Here is a 4,594-nt window from a genome sequence, read left to right as displayed (position 1 = left end):
TCAAGTGACTTTTTTTTCAGTTGTTTTTTTTGCACTTATGTTACCATTTGAAACAGTACGTGTAACCAAGCCAAGCTCAAAGGCACACTTACTCGTTTTCTGAAGCTTTCAACTGCATCTCACAGACCTCAGCAAATGGAGCAAACTCAGGCATCATTATTTAACCTATGTGAAGGAGAGAGTCAAAGAGTCAAAGGTTCAATATCATATAAACAAGTAAATAACTTAAAATAGATGTGAGATTTTTTTTTACCTCAAAATGTCATAAAAAATGTCATAGTATATAGTAAGGCGTCAAAAAATGCCAAAAAAAGTCAAAATTTTTTTTGACCTCAAAATGTCATAAAAAACGTCATAGTATAGTAAGGCGTCAAAAAATGCCAAAAAAAGTAAAAAAAAATTTTAACCTCAAAATGTCATAAAAAACGTCATAGTATAGTAAGGCGTCAAAAAATGCCAAAAAAGTCAAAAAAATTTTTGACCTCAAAATGTCATAAAAAACGTCATAGTATAGTAAGGCGTCAAAATCGGCCAAAAAAAGTCCAAATTTTTTTTGACCTCAAAATGTCATAAAAAACGTCATAGTATAGTAAGGTGTCAAAATCGGCCAAAAAAAGTCAAAAAAATTTTTGACCTCAAAATGTCATAAAAACGTCATAGTATAGTAAGGCGTCAAAATCGGCCAAAAAATGTCCAAATTTTTTTTGACCTCAAAATGTCAAAAAAACGTCATAGTATAGTAAGGCGTCAAAATCGGACAAAAAATTTCAAAAAATTTTTTTCCCTCAAAATGTCACAAAAAACGTCATAGTATAGTAAGGCGTCAAAAAAATGCCAAAAAAAGTAAAAAAAATTTTAACCTCAAAATGTCATAAAAAACGTCATAGTATAGTAAGGCGTCAAAATCGGCCAAAAAAAGTCAAAAAATTTTTTGACCTCCAAAAGTCATAAAAAACGTCATAGTATAGTAAAGCGTTTTTTTCGGGCAAAAAAAGTCAAAAATTTTTTCGACCTCAAAATGTCATAAAAAACGTCATAGTATAGTAAGGCGTCAAAAAATGCCAAAAAAAAGTCAAACATTTTTTTGACCTCAAAATGTCATAAAAAACGTCATAGTATAGTAAGGCGTCAAAATCGGCCAAAAAAAGTCAAAAAATTTTTTGACCTCAAAATGTCATAAAAAACGTCATAGTATAGTAAGGCGTCAAAATCGGCCAAAAAATTTCAAAATTTTTTTTTACCTCAAAATGTCATAAAAAACGTCATAGTATAGTAAGGCGTCAAAAAATGCCAAAAAAAAGTCAAAAATTTTTTTTACCTCAAAATGTCATAAAAAACGTCATAGTATAGTAAGGCGTCAAAATCGGCCAAAAAAAGTCCAAATTTTTTTTTACCTCAAAATGTCATAAAAAACTTCATAGTATAGTAAGGCGTTTTTTTCGCCCCAAAAAAGTCCAAATTTTTTTTGACCTCAAAATGTCATAAAAAACGTCATAGTATAGTAAGGCGTTTTTTTCGGGCAAAAAAAGTCCAAATTTTTTTCGACCTCCAAAAGTCTTAAAAAACGTCAAAGTATAGTAAGGCGTCAAAATCGGCCAAAAAAAGTCCAAATTTTTTTTGACCTCAAAATGTGATAAAAAACGTCATAGTATTATAAGGCGTCAAAATCGGCCAAAAAATGTCCAAATTTTTTTTGACCTCAAAATGTCATAAAAAACGTCATAGTATAGTAAGGCGTTTTTTTCGCCCAAAAAAAGTCAAAAATTTTTTTGTCCTCAAAATGTCATAAAAAACGTCATAGTATAGTAAGGCGTTTTTTTCGGGCAAAAAAAGTCCAAATTTTTTTTGACCTCAAAATGTGATAAAAAACGTCATAGTAGAGTAAGGCGTCACAATCGGACAAAAAAATTCAAATTTTTTTTTTACCTCAAAATGTCATAAAAAACGTCATAGTATAGTAAGGCGTCAAAATCGGCCAAAAAAAGTCAAAATTTTTTTTGACCTCAAAATGTCATAAAAAACGTCATAGTATAGTAAGGCGTCAAAATCGGCCAAAAAAAGTCAAAATTTTTTTTGACCTCAAAATATCATAAAAAACATCATAGTATAGTAAGGCGTTTTTTTCGCCCCAAAAAAGTCCAAATTTTTTTTGACCTCAAAATGTCATAAAAAACGTCATAGTATAGTAAGGCGTCAAAATCGGCCAAAAAATTTCAAAATTTTTTTTGACCTCAAAATGTCATAAAAAACGTCATAGTATAGTAAGGCGTCAAAATCGGCCAAAAAAAGTCAAAAAATTTTTTGACCTCAAAATGTCATAAAAAACGTCATAGTATAGTAAGGCGTCAAAATCGGCCAAAAAATTTCAAATTTTTTTTTTACCTCAAAATGTCATAAAAAACGTCATAGTATAGTAAGGCGTCAAAAAATGCCAAAAAAAGTCAAAAATTTTTTTTACCTCAAAATGTCATAAAAAACGTCATAGTATAGTAAGGCGTCAAAATCGGCCAAAAAATTTCAAAAATTTTTTTGACCTCAAAATGTCATAAAAAACGTCATAGTATAGTAAGGCGTTTTTTTCGCCCAAAAAAAGTCCAAATTTTTTTTGACCTCAAAATGTCATAAAAAAACGTCATAGTATAGTAAGGCGTCAAAATCGGCCAAAAAATGTCCAATTTCTTTTTTACCTCAAAATGTCATAAAAAACGTCATAGTATAGTAAGGCGTCAAAATCGGCCAAAAAATTTCAAAATTTTTTTTGACCTCAAAATGTCATAAAAAACGTCATAGTATAGTAAGGCGTTTTTTTCGGGCAAAAAAAGTCCAAATTTTTTTTGACCTCAAAATGTCATAAAAAACGTCATAGTATAGTAAGGCGTCAAAATCGGCCAAAAAATTTCAAAATTTTTTTTGACCTCAAAATGTCATAAAAAAACGTCATAGTATAGTAAGGCGTCAAAATCGGCCAAAAAATTTCAAAAATTTTTTTGACCTCAAAATGTCATAAAAAACGTCATAGTATAGTAAGGCGTTTTTTTCGCCCAAAAAAAGTCAAAATTTTTTTGACCTCAAAATGTCATAAAAACGTCATAGTATAGTAAGGCGTCAAAATCGGCCAAAAAATGTCCAAATTTTTTTTGACCTCAAAATGTCATAAAAAACGTCAAAGTATAGTAAGGCGTTTTTTTCGCCCCAAAAAAGTCCAAATTTTTTTTGACCTCAAAATGTCATAAAAAACGTCATAGTATAGTAAGGCGTCAAAATCGGCCAAAAAATTTCCAAATTTTTTTTGACCTCAAAATGTCATAAAAAACGTCATAGTATAGTAAGGCGTCAAAATCGGCCAAAAAAAGTCAAAAAATTTTTTGACCTCAAAATGTCATAAAAAACTTCATAGTATAGTAAGGCGTCAAAATCGGCCAAAAAATTTCAAAATTTTTTTTGACCTCAAAATGTCATAAAAAACGTCATAGTATAGTAAGGCGTCAAAAAATGCCAAAAAAAGTCAAAATTTTTTTTTACCTCAAAATGTCATAAAAAACGTCATAGTATAGTAAGGCGTCAAAATCGGCCAAAAAAAGTCAAAAATTTTTTTGACCTCAAAATGTCATAAAAAACGTCATAGTATAGTAAGGCGTTTTTTTCGCCCAAAAAAAGTCCAAATTTTTTTTGACCTCAAAATGTCATAAAAAACGTCATAGTATAGTAAGGCGTCAAAATCGGCCAAAAAAAGTCAAAAAATTTTTTGACCTCAAAATGTCATAAAAAACGTCATAGTATAGTAAGGCGTCAAAATCGGCCAAAAAATTTCAAAATTTTTTTTGACCTCAAAATGTCATAAAAAACGTCATAGTATAGTAAGGCGTCAAAAAATGCCAAAAAAAAGTCAAAAAATTTTTTTACCTCAAAATGTCATAAAAAACGTCATAGTATAGTAAGGCGTTTTTTTCGCCCAAAAAAAGTCCAAATTTTTTTTGACCTCAAAATGTCATAAAAAACGTCATAGTATAGTAAGGCGTTTTTTTCGCCCAAAAAAAGTCAAAATTTTTTTTGACCTCAAAATGTCATAAAAAACGTCATAGTATAGTAAGGCGTCAAAATCGGCCAAAAAAAGTCAAAAAATTTTTTGACCTCAAAATGTCATAAAAAACGTCATAGTATAGTAAGGCGTCAAAAAATGCCAAAAAAAAGTCAAAAATTTTTTTTACCTCAAAATGTCATAAAAAACGTCATAGTATAGTAAGGCGTTTTTTTCGCCCAAAAAAAGTCCAAATTTTTTTTGACCTCAAAATGTCATAAAAAACGTCATAGTATAGTAAGGCGTTTTTTTCGCCCAAAAAAAGTCCAAATTTTTTTTGACCTCAAAATGTCATAAAAAACGTCATAGTATAGTAAGGCGTCAAAATCGGCCAAAAAAAGTCAAAAAATTTTTTGACCTCAAAATGTCATAAAAAACGTCATAGTATAGTAAGGCGTCAAAATCGGCCAAAAAATTTCAAATTTTTTTTTACCTCAAAATGTCATAAAAAACGTCATAGTATAGTAAGGCGTCAAAAAATGCCAAAAAAAAGTCAAAAATTTTTTTTACCTCAAA

Source organism: Toxotes jaculatrix, chromosome 7 (assembly GCF_017976425.1).
Source record: "Toxotes jaculatrix isolate fToxJac2 chromosome 7, fToxJac2.pri, whole genome shotgun sequence".
In the NCBI taxonomy this organism is placed as follows: domain Eukaryota; kingdom Metazoa; phylum Chordata; class Actinopteri; family Toxotidae; genus Toxotes; species Toxotes jaculatrix.
The sequence above is the reverse complement of the archived record's forward strand: the minus strand, read 5'-3'. Positions refer to the sequence as shown.